A 20,928-nucleotide genomic window follows, 5' to 3' on the forward strand; every position below is an offset into this window, starting at 1 on the left:
TCGCGGGAATGATTACATTAAATTGACCTATTTTGCATCAGCACATTTAACCTAGAATTGTCTTTCTGGTAAGACTTTAAGAGTTTTTTATCAAATATATCACCTTTTATAGAAAAAATATCAAGATGTTAATTTTGGTCCATATCGCATAGCCCTATCATGCACACACATACACATGCACTAGGTATTAACAGCATGTCACACCAAACACCTATATATGTATGATTATTTTGAACCACATTTTCATGTTAACCATCCTTTTACCTCCTCATGCCTAAACTCATACATCACATACTTCCCATACACTTAAGGTAATTTACTGTATATCTGAGATAGTGTTTAGTTTCACCACCGCAGCTTAAAATCACCAAACAGCTGAGTACCTTTAAAAGTCTTTTGAAGCATTAAAAAATAGACAAACAGACACGCATTTATTTACCTGTTGTGGAGAAAAGGTGAGTTGAAAAGGGCGTACAGGTTCGGATTATTCTCCTGATTACATGTCTGGAAGCTGCAGAAAGCTGGCGGCCGCAGGATGTCACGGGGCAATGCAAGATGAAGAGTAGCCATGAAGGTGTAAAGCACAACAAAGACACACATAAGATAAATGAGGGGAAAAAGACTGGTAATAAATAATGAAACAACAAAACAAGGACAAATGGAATAAATAGCAATGCAAATGAATTTTGGTAGCAGGAAAAAGAAGCAGCAGAGGGAGCAGGAACAGTAAGAGGAAAGTGTTTAGCAACTTCCAAACGCATATACAGACAATATTTTGGCAAAAATGAAAAAATTAAATTCTCTGATGTTCTTATTAACTTTCATGCAGAGGATTGTAGCTCAGCTTGGTGTTGTGTAGTGGGTACCCGTCTACAGTCTTTCACATTTACATCCCATTTACAGACATAATACTCCAGTGCTTTGTGACCCTTTCCAGGATATAATAAATGGGTTAGGTTCACGGTTACCAGTGCCCAAATCCCAGAGGTGTAAAGAGTACTGATCTATCCCACTCTATTAGAAGTACTGGTACTTGATTGAAATTGTACTCAAGTACAAGTAAGTCATACATAAAATACTCAAGTACAAGAAAAAAGTAGCTCAATTAAAGTACTCAAAGTAAAAGTTACGATTCACACACACACACACACGCCACGTTATAAATCTTGCCATGGTTCCCATGCATTCAGGTAAAATCTCATGTATAAAAAATCTCATGTATAAACTTAAAAAGGAAGAGACCAAATTTTGCACAATGAGAATTTAATTTATTTTCCACAAAGGCATCTGTATAAAATAAAAGTTTTGTCAAAATGTTTTTTTTTTTTCATTCTTTTTTTAAATGAAATATCGCCAATGAATAAATATGTTAAGGTTTAATTCATTATTATACTATTATTAAAAAAAAAAAAGACAAAATGAACTTGCTGGAATTACCAATGAATTTAAATCAAAATAAAAAAAATTATCAGGCTCTAAGTATAGCTACATTTATTAACTCTAAAACAATGCTGTGCCAAATGTGCTATGTAGGTAACAACGTAATAGGTACAAACCACAACCTGAACCCAAGAAACCTAACCATTACTGAGTAATGGTTGGGTGGAGGAATGTAACCAATTACTTTACTCCTTTTAAAACGTACTTAAGTGCAAGTAAAATTACTGATTTAGAAATATATTTTAAAAAGTACAAGTATCCATAACAGCAACTCAATTACAGTAATGTGAGTACTTTGAAATCCTTTGATGTTAAAATGAAAAACCTGAGGTTTAATGTGTGTCTTTACTACATTTTGTCCACTTTGTGCCGACTGGCAGGAATTATCTGTTGTTTAGTAACAGATGTGTGGATGTGTGGAACTTATCCAGTGGTGGCACTGGTGTGACCAACTTTTTCTGTTAGTCGAGGGGGTGTACAGCATAGTTGACTTAACTGGCGTACCGTAGTTACCGTGTCTCTCTTAACAACCTGCGACGGATTATGTGCAAGAAGCGCGCGCATGTGTAATAGATAACGCACAGAGGAGATGGCTGGCACGCGCACACGCACACACAGTATTTATAATAAAAATTAAAATATACTAAATGAGTAAAAAAAAAAACAATAACAACAGAAATGCATTAAAATATACAAAAAGGCTCCAAAAACACAAAATTACTCCAAAAAAACATACATTACAGAAAAATACACCAAACAACAACAAACATATGAAAATGACTCAAAATACACAAAACTAAATATTTATACAAAAGTAACAACAGAAATGCACAAAACTACACTAAAATAGATACAAAAATACACAAAAAGATTCCAGAATCACACTGCAATGGCAACAAAAAACAATAATTATACAAAAAAATGCACAAAAAGACAACAGAAAGATACAAAAATACACAATTATACTCCTTATGCTCCCACATGAATGCATACTTCCGACGGGCACTGTACTAGTGTGAATGAATCACTCACTCATCATTCATCAACATTATTCCTGAATTTTGTCGCTTCTGAATAACTTATTCATATTGGGATGGGCTCGTCCCAAAAAAGTGAGTCGGTCCGCTCTGACTACCTGATTAGAGAGAAATGACAGAGGGATTAAAAAAAAAAACATGAACACATCTTTTGAGAAGAAACAAAAAACGGTTCTTCCCCTAAACTCTAGCTCCAAGAACGTCTAAACGAGACACTGGAAAGACTTTTTAGATGCATCATCAATACAAACCTAAAAGCACTTCCTCTTTTTTTCGTCCATAAGATTTCACATCTGCTTGGATAAGTCAGAGCTGAAGCAACTTCCCTCTGCAGACAGGCCAGGGGAAACACAAAAACCTGTTTGTTAATCTACATGTGATTGGAATAGGTTTACTCATGAGATATGTTGATCCTGAGAGTTGCTAACCGTAGAGTAACTGTTTTTGAAACCAGCAAAACGATTTATTTCCTCTATAACAAAACAGGTTCAACACATACAAAAACACTCACACACACACAATCATTGAAATGCACAATAATTCAACCTTTATCAATGTGGATTCAATTCTCACTTATATTTCATTCTCACAATACTTTGGGTTCTCCTTCAAACTATAACCCAATCACTGACAAATACCCACAAATGTAAAAAACAAGGACAAGTGTTACCATTGGTTTACAGTCAACACACATAAACAAACTCAGCTTTCAAGTTTTAAAATAACTTCGCATACAATGCTAAGTTCACATTTGTCAAGTATTTCAGGCTCTTACCGGAATGTTCCACAGCTATCCCAAAGAAAACATGGTATATCCTGGTGAAATCAGCTACTCCACATGTTGGTACACATACGCACACAAGCAGTGTCTGCAGGTTCAGCCAACTAACACATACATATGCCGCTTCACTGGTGATGAAGCCACTCCTCCCTGCAACTGCCGGGTTACAGTAGCCTAAGTGACAGTGTCTATTAGTCACCTTCCTCCCGCTCTAAAACCAGCTCAGTATCCTCTTCTCACACCACCACCTCCTCCTTCTCTTCCCTTAAATCAGGCATAATGCAGTAGTCTGAAACAACAAGAGCCTTATGTCGAGTTTACTCCTCCCTCTCTTTCACTGTCTGTCAGTGTGCAAGTCCTCCTTCAGGCCATTCTCTTTCTTCAAGCGGCAAACAGTATTTACATACGATAACAATTCTGCATCAAAAACTGCACACTCATATATGGCAGCAGATTTGTTTTGTTTTCAGCCATTAGGCCATTGTCAGTGGATTATTCTGGGATACAGGAGAATAACTCAAGTTAAAGTTTAAAATCACACCCACACATGCACAACAGAATGCAAATGTATACAATAAGCTTTACAAACTGGCATAATCAACACCAGAAAATAAATGAGCTGGTTGTCAAAGTCTTTATTTAACAATACTAATCAGAATCAGAAATGTTCTATTTGCCAAGTACAGTTTTTAAGACAGCACAAGGAATTTGACTTGGTAGTCGGTGCCCGTAACAAAAAACAAAGAAACAAGCCAGCAACAATAATAATAATAATGATAAATATAAAGGATGAGGGATAAATAAAGGATAGATAGAGAATAAAGGATAAATATATAGGATAAATGTGGTAAATATGATGAATATTTATTTTAGTTATTATTTAATACATATTATTATTTAATACTTTGTCTGTTGTGCCACTCTTTGAAGCATTAACATTTTCTGTACATTTTATTGAAAAAACCACACTTGCAACTTTCCCTGCCTCCGACCCGGTGGCAAGACGTATTGCTTTACGGCAGCCCATTACAAACTAATGCTAGATTATGACCAGTCCCGTGGCTGCACACGGTTGTCTACAAATTCACTTTTCTCAAACTTATATCATGGCGGAGCCAGTAAAAAAAAGGCAGAGAAGACCTTTTTTAGAAAAACGAAGCAACTCCATGCAGTGACAGCTCAGCAGCGGAACACAGTAATCACACACACACGCAACGCAGCGGTCCATCAGGCAGCACACACACAATTATCCATCCATCTATCCACCCATCCATTTTCAGAGCCACTTTGTCAGCACGCAAACAAACAATCACACACATTTTCACACTCCCTTCTGTATTACTCCCACATCATTCATTTATTTTACTTGTCTCTTGTCCTCATGTGTGAAAGCACCCTTAGTGTCACTGTTGTATTAGGATTTTTCAGTGATTGGTTGCTACCGTCTTTGGAGAGCAAATGTAGCTGTGAGGTGGGGCAGGAGGCGGGGGTGAAGAGTGTTTACGACAGCGACATAACCAAAAGGGACCTTTAAGGGTTACTTAGTTCTGTTTTAACCTCCCACTTTTCTATAGCAATACATAATTCCTACGGGCACTGCACTAGTCTATCTATAAAGCAAGGGAGCACTGTCTGTGTGTGTGTTCCTCAAATATCTCTTCGGATGAGGCTTAGATTGACCTGTGACTTTCAACATGGCTGATGCTTGGTTCAAAGGTGTGCGACGTCAGATTTGTTTGGACTGCAATGATACCATTAATGAATTATTTGATAAAATTGTCCACCGGGAGCAGAGCCAGCACCGTCACGTGCACACCAGAGCCAATCACTGGAGAGCTGGGACTGATGACATCATCACTGTGGAGTTAGGACTGATGAGCCTTTGCTGGCTTTGATCACCGGGTGGCGGCAGCGCTGTTGGCCGGGTTGGAGGCGGCCAGTCCCGGCCGGAAGAGAACCAACCGTGAACCGTCTGTGTGTGTGTGTGTGTGTGTGTGTAGTAAAATTTGCATTAGGAATTAAGTGTTTACAAGGTCAGTTTAAAGATGATTTAACTTTTATTCTGAATTAAAAAGGAATTAAAGCTCCCACGTAAACGTGAGTGTCTCAAAGTGTTTTTCCAGGCATTCTGGTGCGTTGCATTTTCTGAATTTATTAATTTAAATAAATTTAAACACAATAGTTATCACTCTACACATTTCACAACAAACTTAAATGTCCCTGGCGTCCCAACTTCAACCACAACCTTATTTGGCCATCCATGAAAAAGCTACTTAACCTCCCACTTCTATAGCAATACATACTTCCTACGGGCACTGCACTCGTGAATAATAAAGCACCAAAAAAATATCATAATGTCATCACTAGTTTAATGCATTATATCTACTTACTAAATACGTTTCCAGGCATTAAGTAACACTGGGCTTTTTTTCATAAACTGATAAAAGTTTGTGGATAACCCCGTCCCCAACCCCTATGATCTCTTGTACTGATAATGGTTTTCACTGCTGCTTTAACGTGCTACTAAATCAAAGCCACAAATACAGCGCTGCATCCTCTGCATGTCAGCACAACTTAAAGCTGCAGTTTGTAGGTTTTTTTGGTTTTTATTTAGTCAAAAATCCATATTCATTTTATTATATTGTATTGCATATTGTAATCCAAAGTGTTCTGAGTGGACTGAATCTCTGCTCCTTCTCCTGGCTCTGTAAATGAGCTTTCGAAATACAGGAGCATGACGCTGGACTTCAGCCAATCACAGATCTTTCTACCAACAGGGCCATCCCTGTTTTAAGCATTACTATTGGCTGCTCGAGCTGCTCGTCAAAACTCGATGTGCGTTCCCAAGCTGAGAAAAGGGACAGTCCCATGGCTTTATATTCCAGCTGAAGTCTCTAAGAGTTTCGCAGAGTTTCGGTCAGGAGGGGAGCTGGGGCATGGAGTGCCTCACCATTCTACAAACCCTAGCTTTAAACTGAAAGAACATTTTCAGAAAAGCAAGATAATGTTTAAAAAAAGAAGGGCAGAGGTGAGAAAACACTTACAAAATGCTATATCAGCACTACTTCATACCCAAATACATTTGTATTCAGCAGAACAAAAGTTGTTTTGGGGTTTAGTTACTCTTAAAGTTTTGGCTGGTTTTGATTTACATCAGTTTAGTGACTCTTGGTCACCAACAACAAGGAACTTTTCAGTTTAGTCATCTCACTGGAACTTTATTAGCCCCGTGACCCAGTATATGATTGTGTTTCAACTACCTCCTGTTACTATGAAAGTGACCTGTGACACAAAGAACAGTAGGGGGAGAAAGATGCCCAACTTTGTTCTTGCCAAATGCAGCCAGGACATCATTGTCCATCCTCCAGTCCATCCCCTGAATAACAGAAGCCAGGCCTTCTTTATGCAGATTGATAAACAACATTGAATTTAATGTATTAGTCAGCTTAAAATATGGTGATGGCATCTTTTATATCCACCAGTTTATCTTAATGTTCAAATCAATCAATAAAATGTTCAAACAGGCAGGTTGTCCCCGTCATTGTCCTCTGGGGTGTAGCAGCCCTCAATTGACAAGAAACTCTTGTTTGAACACAAAGCATTCACAAGTGGGCCCGGTCCAATTCTCAGAATGCCCAGAGCGTATTTACTGGGTTATTTTGGTCAAGGGGCAGGCCCAGCAAAAGCTGTGAGAGTATTGGTCAGGGAGACAATGTTCCTGTCCAGTCACAAGGCAAAACTATTTCCACTACAGCTTTGGACTACCTGGAAATAACATTTGAAGGATGATTAGACTAAAACAACCTTATGTTCCCCCAATATTCATGCTGATAAATAAGTTTTATACGTTACTGTTTTCATTGAGATATCAGCTTTATTATGTTGTTGCAGCGGCACTGATTATTTGTTTATGACAATGTCCTAAAATTGAATTTTTCTTCCACTAAGGTCTTAACAATGCAGGTCTGTAATATGTCTTTGAGTTGCGCGCTTCTGACCTCTCTCCCTCTTCTCGTGTGTGTGCTCACCAGGTCGCGACTTGGCCGGAAGTGAGTTAGCAGCTAATTTTGACAGAATCAAATGCATTGTTCCGGACTATGAAGGCAGCACACTGAACTTTGTGCCACATAGTGCGTGCGTGGTACTAGAGGCCGACCAATATGGGATTTTCAGGGCCGATGCAAATACCAATATTGGGGGTTTTGAAAAGCTGATATCTGATGTATCTGCCCATAACCAATATATTGGTCAATAGCCAAAATACTGGCAGACAATATGAAACAACAACATTAATATACACAGAATATAATTTTAATACCCAAAATATAATTCAAGACAAAGAAGAAAAACATTACTAAACGAAAATAAGCAACTTTAATTAGTAACTTTGTGAACATATGGACTAAAGCAACTGATAAATCAGAAAAGGAAAACTGGTGCCAACTCAATTTTCATAATACAATGTAGAAACAAATATCCAAATGTAAAGTTGAACAAATCTCAAACCATAAACATAAATAAAAGGCAAAATGTAACTAAACAATGAAGTTCTCCCTGTGTTGTAATATCTTATTCATTACTGTCTATTCAAAAGTGTCAGCTTATATTGCACAAAGCAGTAAAACAGAGACACAGAATCTCATTAGTAAAAGTTACCCGACCGATTAATCGGCCATTGGCTGAAGTAAATGAATTGGTCATAGCTCAAATTTATCCAATTCATCAGCTGCACTGATAAATTGGTCGAGCTCTAGTTTGTATTGTTGTTAGACACCTTTGTGAACACAAAGTGTGATATGAATTATCTCTCCGTGTTAAGTAAATACAGTCACAGACTTTTCCGGTTAAAATGCATTTCCTTTGTGATCCACATTCTTTACAATATGCAGATGTTAAGACTGCATATTGACATCAGAATACGAGCAATATGTTGCAATGACTACCAGGGTAACGAAATTCCAGCTAAAAAACCTGAAGCAGCGAATGTTAGCAGCTTCATTTTTATGTAGTGTCCAAAGTAACACACCAGGATAAGACAGGAGCTCGGTGTAAAAATATAGTAGATTGTGAATGTGAGATATTATACATTGTACTAAACATGATTATTACAGTTTACAGTATTACTTTATCTTTGTACATCGTAATCAATGTTTTCAGCAAAGAAGATGTTATTTTAGGTAAAATTGTGCAGCCCAAGCAGAAACTAGAAAGTCTAGAAAGAATAGTTCTATTTGGACAAAATATTTTTATTTTTTAATTTGAAAAATGTGATGACCACATTCAATGTTACGGACTTACATGCTTATTATGTTGAATAATGTAAGAAATGCTGTAATCGAGATAGCAGGCGAACCTAGTTTATGCCAGTTAACCTGAAGTGACCTCTCATTATGAACATAAGTTTTAAGGTTCAATTAAATATTTCACCTGCTTTTAGAAATAGTTTGCCCAGATGTGAAATACGAGCCTTCAAACCCAGAATAAATAAATATATGATCTAATGACCTTAAAGGGTTCTATTGTTTATCTCACAATATCGCATTAACAATACATTGGCCCCTTTAGTTATTTTTAGAGCAGCCTGGTTCACGTTGGATGATATAAACACTACATTAATACCACAGAGTGGACAACTTTTATAGTTGAAAACCTGTGCAGCAACCAAGCAACCACACAACATTTCTTTTTGCTTGGGTGAGAGTCACCTTGTACGGGAATGGAAGGTATTCAGGAGATGAGTTCAGGGATAACACACACGCACGCGCACGTGTGCTTGCTTTCCACTCTCTCTAATGATTATTTTATTGCCACCCTTCTTTGTGTCATGAAGTATGGCTTAGTACAAAGTAGCTTCAGTTAGACAAATCAAAGTTTGATTTGTCAAGAAAAAGAGTGCTTGGTTGTAAACTTAAACTGAAATAATACTACCGCTTATTTTTTTTAAAATTAGGTATTTATTAGAGGTCGATTGATATATCGGTCAGCCGATATGTGGACTTTTTTCAAGATTGGACATCGGCCAAAAAAAAAAATATTTTTTTCTTTTTTTTGCATCACCAGCCCTCCCTAATGAAGGGTAAAAAACACTTTATTATAGGGAGGATATAAAAAGAGAGGACAGTGTTACACCTAAGTGAGGGGAAGGGAACAGGGAGGAGAGACTCAAGGTAGGAAACGGAAAGGGTGGGGAAGAGTTGATTATTTTAAAGTGAGAGTGAGATGTGATGTTGTAGTTGTGCATATGGTGACAAGTGTGAAGCTTAAGTATAATGGTGGTGGCTGTGAACAGAGGGAAGGAGTGAATGGTTATACCTAAAACACGTATTTAGTTTAAACCGACTACTTGCACATTGGATATTATTGTCGTGCTTTACTGCTACTTACCTGTCCTGTACTTTTTGTTTTACTTGGTTGTGTACGAGTATATTTAAAATTCAATAAATGTTAAGAGTGTTTCAATTGTCTTTCATAATCAATGTGCTTTAAAAAAAAAAAAGAATATCGGCCTCAAATATCGGCTGAATAATTTTTTTTTTTTTTTTTTTTAAATCGGTAATCCCATATCTGTTGACCTCTAGTACTTATGTCAATCCACTCACATGGGATTTTCAACACGTACCAAAACATGCAACAAGTGGCCACTTTGCAGCAATGAAGCAAGCAAAATAGAGCTCTTATGGGACAATTTCATACAAAAATCTGATGAGATCGTTTGTAAAATATGTGGTACAGCCAGGGATGGTTTTTACTACGGGCAATGTGAGTGACCACCCAGGGCACAATCTATGTCGGGCAGCAGGAGAAAATTAAACTTGCCAGTTGTCCAGACTACAGCTTACTTTCATGTTAAGTTAGTGGAATATTATCACCTCAACTTGCTGCTGAGTCATACAGGTTGTATGTTCTCCATGTGCGGCAACAAGCACACGTACACAGCGGCACGTGAAGCTGACGTGACCGAAATGTTTCCGAAGCCAGCCTGTCCGTTCTAATTCTGTCGGGTCCTGTGGGGCTCAGGTCAGGTATAATATTTCTATATATCTATCATGTGTAACAGCTTCAGAGGAAAAGCAAGGAGGAGGCGAGAAGGATAGACCAACATCTGAATGATGGATCCACGATTTTTGTTTCCACCTTAAAGGGGTGCCGAATGTATAAACTCTGTCAGTGTTTCATAGCTGACATATTTTGAACCTTCAGCTCACTTTCCCCACATTTACCTAATTTCTCTTTGATTTTCAGACAAATTCATCTAAAACAGCATGTACTATATCATTGTTAAAATGTGTTAACATGAAAAACAAATGTAAATGTAACAGTTAAATATATATGTTAAATATAAATCTAAATGTTAAATCGGGCACCAATTGTAAAGTAAAAAATTATACAAAGTGGGCAGGTCAGCACCTGTCCTTCATGAAGCCCCACCCACACTCCACACACCCCTTTGCATAATTTCTAAACATTTAGCTTCACACTTGGTGACCGATTTAACATTTAGATATACAATTTAAGATAGGGTAGGTGATTTTCGAAAGCTAGCATGATTTTGAATGCGGCTTCCCCGACGGCTCCGCCTTTACCCCCTTCCCCCCTCCCCTCTGTGCTCCGTCTCACTCACATGCACCGCTGCTCGAGTAGCAGGCCTCAGCTCATCGCTTGGATTGTGTAGAAACTACGTGGTCTCATGTCTCATTCAGCAATAAGAAAATACTTAACTTTATCATTATGTTAAAAAACGTGACTAAAAACTCATGTTTTAAGTCCATCGCCGGTGACGCACTTTGAGTGTGGGCTCATGTACGCAAGGGGTCGAGAACAAGCAGGGACACAGAGAGACGTGATTGGTTAAAAAAACGAACCGTCTTTATTCACTGGTCGAAGTTATTACAGGTTTATTACAGCTGCTACAGTTGACAGATTTTCTTCGTTCCTTTTTCAGAGAACATAAGATCTTAATTTCTGTCAGGACATAAAGAAAATTTCAACCAAAAACTTAAAAAGTGTATCTGGAGAAAATCGCCTACCCTAGCTTTAACGTTGAGATTTTACATTTTGATTTAGCTTTTACATTTATATTTATTTTTCATGTGTACACATTTTTTTTACAATGATATAAAACATGCTGATTTACATGAATTTCTGTCTCAAATGAAAGAAAAATAAATTCAAAATATGTCAGCTATGAAAAAGTGACCGGCAAACCATATACCATCAGCCAACAGTGGCTGAAGCAGAGAGAGTCTTACAGTTAACAGACCAGGCTGACCCCAGACAGCATGTCAACATGTTGTTTTTTGTTTTAAAATCCAGCAAAAGAAATCCTATTCTTGTTTGTTTGCAAGTGCAAAAAAAAGCCATATGAAAAACTTTTTTGTCACATACTTTTTTAATGGGTCATTCACAGTCTGACTGCCACTGTGGTGACACTAACTGTCACCTGCAACCCTGCAGGCCTTGTGCCTGGAATTATGACGTAGAACTACAGTAGAACTAGAATAGGGGTGTCCGTGTAACTTAACATTTTCACACAAGTGCATACTCGCAGACTCAGTCCTGCATGATTCAGATGTCTCCTTGCTCAAAAACAACCTAATCAATAGGTAACATGATTTCTGCTTGCTGAATGCTATTGGCCACTTTTTATCACTAAGTTTGTTGAGGCAGGAAAACATCAAAAACAATCAGAGATAGATATTGAGGTATATCTTCAGTATAGGGAGTTGCATCATCTGCTTCACACAATGATACCAGTAGGAATATTAACATGATGATTTAAGATCATCTGTTTTAATCCAAAAGCAAAGAAAATTCCTCTTTATAGTTGGTGGTTTCATACATACAAGAAATACTCAGAACTCCACTTAAAATCTTGTCAGTAGAGCCCAGAGGGCGTTTTAAAGATCAGTGGTCTGCAAATAGCAGGCAACAGTTTGACTTTTCAGGTGGGACAACTTCTGATATTGGCTCTAAGAGTATCTTAGTGGACATTGAAAGATGTACAGTAATTAGGTAGAGATTTCTGTACAAATGGGAAAATTGTTAACAGCTGACTGCAAATGAAGGTATTAAAGGGGACATATCATGGTTTTAAATCCTTCCTTTTTACAAATAAATCATACAGTTGTGGTCTATATAAAGCGGAACTGCAATGCTTGGTTCTGAATTCCTCATTATTATAGCTCCACAGGCCCCTTTTCTACCCCTTTTCAGATGTGCTTCTGAGAGCAACTCGTTTTGGTGCGGTCTCTTTAAATGCAAATGAGACACTCCATACCCCGCCCCCTCTTCAGGTGACACTCGGTTCAACTCCACCCTGCTCGGCCATTTTTGTAGTTTGATAGAAGAGATACGGCTATGTAGCAGCGCATAAACTTTTTATTCAGAGGTTATTTACAAAATGTCAACAACAGAAGACTTGTCCATCCAGCCTTACATGTTTGAGTCAGAGTCTGACCCGGCAGAGCGAGATGAAAATGAAGATGATCAACCTGCAGAACCCTAACAAGTGAGCTAACACAAGCACCGAGCTAACGCTAGCGCCAAGCTAACGTCACAAAATGCATTTTAATACAGTCTTTTCAAAGACAAAAACGGCAAAATGAAATGACTAATGAAAACTTTAGACTTAAATTAAATCACGTAGGCCATATCATCAAGGATCTAAAACGAGTACACAGCGCTAACATATGAAGACGGTGCAACTGCTAATGCTAACAAAACAATGACAGGGACGTCTTATCATCACACTTTTTAGCGTTATTTACAGCTTACCGAAGTGCTCTGTTCGTCGTCTCCAATGATAGAAGGAATTGAACCCTCAATCAGACAAAGTCTTTTGGCAAATCCTTCTTTATACTGGCGGAGGTTGCAGAAGCAGTCATCCTTGAAGTGCTTCGTGCACACAAAAATGACCTTACCCACAGATGTGGGTACATTTCCGTGAAAAATAAAACTCAACCAGGCACTTCAAAAAGGTTCTGATGCTGGGAGACGGTGTAATGAAGCGTGTGGGTTACTACATCCAACAACCGAACATTTTGACTTATCCTCTCGTAACTTCGGCATCCTTGAGCTTGGACTACAAAATAAAAGCGAGAAATAAAAATGGCGGATTGCTTGAAGTGTTGGACCTGGAGTTGATGTACTAATTTGGCAGTTCCGCTGCAAATACTGTGATGTAATAGTTCAAAAAACGTAATAGAGAATAGAAAAATCGAAACAGATTGAAAAATATGAGCAAAACAGAATATAAAGATATCTATGGAGCACCTGAAGAGACTAATTAGATTTTTTCTGTACTTCTAAGGACTCTAAATATACAACAAAATGCATTTAAGGGCTAAAAAAGTGGATTTAGCATGATATGTCCCCTTTAAAGCAGAACTAAGTAACTTGCGCTTAGTGCTCCACCTAAAGGTCCCTTTTGGTTATGTCATTGTCGTAAAAACTCTGCACCCCCGAGGCTTCCTAAACGTACCGGGGCAAAATTAAAGCGGTTAATCTTGAATAAGCCTACATTCTGAGTGAACTCATGCTTTACTAACTCAGTAAGTTGACCATTTATACCATAGAAACAGTGCTGTTAATGATAAGAGAAGTGATCAGCCAGTTGTCTCCCCTGTCACCTTGCCCCTCACACACACACATACACAATGAAGTGACCAAAAAGCACCACTGTGTTCAAGCATCTCATCACGGGCGATTGAAGTACTGCAGTCGCTACAGTCCCGTTCGGTGTGAACACACCTTTAGTGTGTTTTGGGCTGTCGTAAAGCAGTACATGTTGTAGCGACAACAAGAACAGAGCTGCAAGACTGCCACCGGGTTGAAGGCAGGGAAAGTTGCAAGTGCTATTTTCTGGCCAGAGACAGCAGGCGGGGGATGAAAGACCCCCCGATCACCCCATAAACACTTGTATTACCCTCACAGGGACTATGAGAAGGATTTATTAAGGTGAAAAAGTTACTTAGTTCTGCTTTAAGTCCAGACGGGAGAACAGACCCCTTAGTAACTGGCCGCACCTACAGACATCAGAGTCTGACCAATTGTTCTTTCCATTAATTGTCTAGACCTGTTAATTTTATTAAGTGACCTTGAACCGAACAATAACAATGTCCTGTGGGGTCCCTCAGGGCTCTGTTCTTGGACCCCTTCTGTTCAGCCTTTTATATGTTTTCTTTAGGTCAAATTATACAGAGCTGTAAGGTTGATTATCAGAGCTACGCAGATGATATGCAACTATTCCTATCACTGAACCTTCTGGTCCCATAGAGGTGTTGTGTGACTGCTTAGAAAAGGTAAACTGCTGGATGAGTGAAAACTTCCTTCAAATAAATGATAACAAGATGGAAGTGATTGTCTTTCGTAGTGGAGAAAAGAGGACTGCTGGCAGCCAGTACCTCGAGTCTTGATCTCTAAAAGTTAAAGACCAAGTCAAAAACCTTAGTGTTCTGATTGACTCAGATCTGACATTGAACAGTCAAATTAAATAAATAACAGAAAACAGCCTTCTACCACCTAAAGAAAATCTCCAGAATTAATGGTTTAATGACTCAGAAAGATCAGGAGAAACTGGTCCATGCTTTAATCTCCAGCAGACTGGACTATTGTAATGGTCTTCTGACAGGAATCCCCCAAAGAGCATCAAACAGCTACAGCTGGTTCAAATGCTGCAGCTCTGGTCTTAACCAGAACAAAGAGGTCAGAACACATTACTCCAGTTTTAAAGTGTTCACACTGGCACTCTTTTTCTCCACTAACTATGACTGTTTTTATTGATTTTTAAACTTTTAAATGTTTTCTGTTGCACTTTTGAATCATGTGAAGCACATTAAATTTCTTTGTGTATGAAATGCGCTATGCAAATACATTTTCCTTGCCTTGCCGGAAATTGCCTGGCCCTGACTATTGCTGTGCAGCTATAATTTGTTTTTTAATACCAATAAATCTAATAAATCTGTTCAGCATTTCAGATTCTGTTGTCATTTGGCTGTAGGTATGTACTAGCTTTTGTTGTGAAAGATTTTTTTTATTTCATTTTATCTAATTAATAAATCAAAGATGGTCTGTCTGTCTGCGTGTGTGCGTTTATTTTGCCTGGACGGCACATTCAAGTTTGCCCAGAAGTGAAACCTATTCAACTTTTCACCTCAGTGTGAGGGGGAGCTAGCGCACCCTCTATATTTATTTCACTGCACAGCTTCTCACCCGAGCAAGAGTCATGTGTGCGGCCAGAGCCAATCGCTGCCCACACAGGTGTGAGAGAGGAAGGTTGTTTAAGGCTACAACTTTTGAGCTCCTGTGGACTTCTCTTTTGAGGAAACATACTTTCTGACTGTGCCTTATTTGGTGATTACGTTTCAAAACGTTTATTTTCATTTTCATTCTATTTTGAAATCATCGTGGGTTAGACCGGAGAGGGGGGAGGGCCGTCTGAGCAGCCACGCTAACACTGATATACTAACAAAGATCTGAAAGAGTAGCAAGTCTCTCTCTCTCTCACACACACACACACACAATGTGTTTATAATAAAATATACTAAATAAGTACAATAAAATAAAAAAACTAAATATTTATACAAAAAGTACAAAAAATTACAACAGAAATGCACAGAAATATACAAAAAGGCTCCAAAAAACACACAAAATTACTTCAAAAAACATACATTACAGGAAAATACACCAAACAACAAAAAAATTTAAATGACTTACACAAAGCAAAATATTTATATTAAAAATACACAATATGACTACAGAAATGCACAAAACTACACCAAAAAAGATACAAAAATACACAAAATGACTCCAGAATCACACTACAATGGCAAAAAAAAAACTATAATTATACAAAAAATGCACAAAAACACAACAGAAAAATACAAAAATACACATGACTCCAAAAAACATACATTACAGAAAAATACATCAAATGATTTTTTTTTAAAAATGAGTAAAAAAACAAACACATTTATCATGCGCATGTCCCATAGAATTAAACAAGGGAAATCGCACACGCAATTTTACTTTGCACCCGCAAATATACCTCCTTATAACACTACAGAGTACAGAGTATGTACACCTCTTTGTACATCCAACCTTCAAACACATACTCATTTAGCCATAATTGACAACTCAACTTAAGCCCCCACTGTATGAATGCATATTTCCAACGGGCACTGTACTAGTTTTTATAATTGAAATACTCAATATTGTCAAATGGATCATAAATTAATCAAAACAAAAGCTATGGGTGAGTTTTTCCTCATACCTACTCTTGCTAACTATTCTTCTCCATTCGGGTAATATCACTTAAACAAGCATTTTCTAACATGCCACACTACTAAATAGGTATAAAGTAATGTGTGATCCGTGTTAATATCGGTTTGGATCAATATCTGTAATATTTGTATAATATTGGAAGTAAAAAAGTAGTATCAGGTGTGTTAACACCAAGAAGCAAAGCTCCAAACAAACAACCAAAACAAACTCAGAATATGCTGTATAGATACAGCATTCTTCTAGAGACCGAACAAGACTGTCACTACTGTCAGTCAAAAGAGGATCTGAAACAGTGAAATGGAGATAAGATGAGGAAGTGGAGTCACACATTCAGCACATGCCCTGAACTGTCCCACCAACACTCTCGAGAAATCATGGGTCATGTGGTCAAGCCATGCTGCTGCTGCTACTCTTGTGGTTTTGTAGAAAATTCCAAGCTTGAGTTTAAGAATTTTTGTTATTCTGTTCAACAGTTTTTGGTCCTTGTATTTAAAGGAAAACCTTGTCACCATTTATTCTTTACAGTTAAGTGGGAGCCAGACAATTGTCCGTCATTGAACACCTGGCCATGTGGCAAATGGATAAAGCTTTGATTACACAAGCCTGATGCTTGTTCACACTCCAGTTCAATCACTGAACGACCAACCCAGTGTGTGTGTGTGTGTGTGTGTGTGTGTGTGTGTGTGTGTGTGTGTCTTCAGTGCAGTTTGCAGCCAGCTTCTGTTTACCTGAGGAAAATGTATCTCATCGTCAACACAATGAAGCGGACATGAACCCACAGCCAATAGTGCACGCATAGACACACACACTTTCTTTACACTAAATTCTTCGCAATTGGAACTTAATTTATTTCCCACAAAGGCATCTGTATGAAAAAAAAGATTTGTCAAAATGTACAATTCCTTTTGAAATAAAATAACAAGCATGAATTCTATTGAAAATAAAAATAAAAAGTAGTATAGCTACACTTGTGGACTCTAAAACAGAGAAAATAAGCATTCAATGCTGTTTTGGTGCAGTGCATTACGTTTAATATTGTTGGTCGGATATAATGTGATGCTTTTGACTGTTGTCTGGTCATTTCATTTTTTTGTAGTTTCACAATGTCTGTTGATCATTTTTACAAAATAAAATTATAATTTACTGAGTAACGGTTGGGTATAGTAATGGAATAAATTGCTTTACTTCTTTCAAAACGTACTTAAGTACAAATAAAATCACTGATTTAGAAATGTACTAAAAAAAACCCATAAAAGCAACTCAATTACAGTAACGTGAGTATTTGAAATCAGTTACTTTCACCTCTGCTTGTCGTATCCTGACCGTTTAGCTATAACACATAACACGCAGCATCAAACACTATTTTCACGTTGTTTAATGTCACAATCTCTAGAAATAAATTGTCTTTGATACTAGACAGTAGACAACCTTATTCAGTCACAGAAAAACAAAGAACATTGTGCAATGTTATGTAAGCATGTAAAGAGGCACATGATGCCATTACAGGGAAACTACTCACTGAACTAGTACAGCTATGATGCTGTTTTTGATTAAATAAAATATTTCTAAAAAAAAAAAAAAGTACTAGTTCATAAATTGATTCACAGAAACAGCTGCGGGAGGAAATTTAATTAATTGACTTTAATTTTAGGATTTCAGTTCCTTAACCGGCTCTGTGTTTATCTTCGTCCTCTGGTATCATGTGTCTGCCTGTGTTTAATAGTGGAACTAATATAGTTTAGTGTGTCCCAATGACACTTAATCTGTTTAATGTAGCTGTGAAGTTTACCACATAGCTAACCACTGAAAATTATACAAACATAACATTATTAGTGTAAAAATGTCATTTTTGAATATTCACAATAATTTTTAATATATATCTACTTCTACAATGCTACAGTGTATAAAGTTTAAAAAAAAAATCAAACACACTGTTTCCAGTAAGTCGATCATCTGTCATTGGGTGTCGTAACAGAATGAAACCAATGAGTCAGAGCTAATAGAGATGTCCTCATAAAATGTCCTGAAAATATGTTACAAATGAAATAGGATATGCACATGTGTTAAACTTTTAGGAAGATATGCTCGCTGGTCACAACAAGCAGGGCCGTTCAACAACTGTCTTTGAATGCTGAAGTTAACAGGATTGATGTTTCTGAAGAACAGAAGGAATGAAGACAGAGGTCAGACAGACAGGTCATGGGACGCGACAGTGTCTGTTGTCTAACATTTTGCTGGTGCAACAAAGGTGGCACACATACACTACATAAGCCTCAGCAGGCCTCAAGCAAACAAGGTGAGTAGGAATTGAAGGAGGTAAGACACATGTCAAACCCAAGGCCCGTGGGACAAGTTTGCTCCCGAATGAGCATCTAATCCAGCCCACGAGAAGATTTTGTTTAAAGTTAAAAAAAATAAAGCAACAACAGGACTGAAACATAATTGGAAATTATCATAAGTTGTAGATAAAAATATGATGAAGGTTGCACTATTACATTATTTACAGTCATATGAAATCTCAATTATTTTCAAACGCCTGGAAAATTCTCGCCAATTATCCAACAGAATTCTGGCAAATTACGATGGAAATTTCCAGAAAATGAGTAGCAAAGTCAAGGAATTTTGACCAAGCTATCAAACAACTGTTACAATTGTTGACTAAAAGTTTTCATCAACTAAATTTTTTTTGTAAGTGACAATACCTAGACTATGACTTATTGGAAAAGAAAATACATGTGAACAAAAAGTAAAGGACAATATACTGTTATTTTTGTCAACTAATAAAAACTTAACTATAATGTTCACATTAGGGCTGAACGATTTTGAAAATAATCTAATTGCGATTTTTTTTCTCCCCTCAATATTGCGATTTAATATGTGATTATTTTTTCAAGGACATCTTGTCATGTATTTTTCAATGAACACAAGCAATAAATCAATCTGTTTCATAATAAACAATTTCAGATTTATTTCAGCTTTAAATAAATAGAAAATGTAAATTTTAAAGCACAGATTACAACAATAAAGCAAACAAATATGTGGCTTTACCTCTTCAGCATATTTAACGTCACGTTTCATGAAACATGTAAACGTGTGGACTGCACTTCTTAAACACTCTCTGAACTTAACAGGACAGTACAAGACAGGACAGGAAAAAATAAATACATTTAAAAAATTTAAATAAAAATGTAAAAATAAAAAATTGCAGCCTTTGCGATTAGAAAATTGCGTTTTATTTAATATCGCAAATGCAATTAATCGTTCAGCTGTAGTTCACATGGGACGAAATTCAATCATAACTAAGTCTCTTTGTTGAAATGTATCCACTCAAAACTAGTTTAGTTACATGGAAGGCGGGACAAGCTTCATCCCATTCCATATTAGGTTAAAAAATGGTAATTGAAGGTTTGATAAAAACGATTTCACTCTTGTCTTTTACAGATATAGTCGACTCAGATCCTAATGTCATTTAGTTTACTAAAACTAAACTATGACTAAGTAACTAAGTTGCATTGTAGTCAAAAGACAGTGACTAAAACTAAATCAAAATCTGCTGTCAAAATGATCACTGTATCAAACAATGTGTGCTTTTTGTAATTTTATTTGAAATAGAGCTGGGCAAAAAATCGATTTAATCAACATATCAAATTTGTAGATTAAAACTATTTTTTTTTTTTGCAAATTCGAGTTTAAATATATATATATATATATATATATATATATATATAGTTTATTTTTTTCTCACCACAGTTTTTCCAGACTTTTTTGCATTCCATCCTTGTGGGTTGCCGTAGCGTGATGTGAGCCTTCTCCCTCTTTGTTTACATTTGTTTACACTATGAGTAGCTATATGTGTGCCACAGGTATGTTTAATTTTTTATTCACACTATGCTAAGGGAAGAATTTATTATTTCTATTAATTCTAATGTTATGTGTTACAAAATATGTAGTGATCTGATTTCTTAATCAGAAAGTTTAAGCTACCGTGAAGTTGCTGTTGCACTTTTGCTTAAACCTGGGTTAAAGCTTGAAATTGTTGAATGACAGGGAATCATTTACTGTTTATTTTGGGATTGTTTTATGCATTTTAACTCTTGAGGACAATCACAGCAATAAAGTTGCACTTTTGACAATATATCTGATGTCTGCAGTCATTTTTAAGTGCATCGAAGAAAAAAAAAATTGATAATCGAATCGAAACTCGATTTTTTTTCTTTAAAAAAATCTGAGATTTTTTTTTTTCGCCCAGCCCTAGTTTGAAATTGTGTTTTTTCCTTCACAAAAAACTAAAAATAAATAAATAAAATTGGTCCAGCCCACTTGATTTCCACCTGGGTCATATGTGGCCCTGGAACTGAAATGGATTCGACACCCCTGAGTTAAAAGGAC

General features: G+C 37.0%; 1 protein-coding gene across 8 annotated transcripts in view; it reads right to left on the bottom strand.

The window, feature by feature from the left end:
* The window catches only part of tfeb (transcription factor EB), a 43,440-nt gene that overhangs the window by 21,168 nt on the left and 1,344 nt on the right, over positions 1-20,928 (bottom strand). For 2 of the 8 annotated variants that reach the window (XM_028446221.1, XM_028446213.1), the window contains exon 2: positions 440-521. The exons of 1 other annotated variant lie outside the window; for it this stretch is intronic. The gene's annotated coding sequence lies outside the window, so the exon portion shown is untranslated. Of the gene's footprint in view, positions 1-439; positions 623-2,728; positions 2,806-3,252; positions 3,517-20,928 lie in introns of those variants that run through there. 5 more of the 8 variants (XM_028446214.1, XM_028446217.1, XM_028446218.1 and 2 more) reach the window with 5 other exon arrangements.

The sequence above is a fragment of the Gouania willdenowi genome, chromosome 5 (genome assembly GCF_900634775.1).
Source record: "Gouania willdenowi chromosome 5, fGouWil2.1, whole genome shotgun sequence".
Classification (NCBI taxonomy): Eukaryota; Metazoa; Chordata; class Actinopteri; order Blenniiformes; family Gobiesocidae; genus Gouania; species Gouania willdenowi.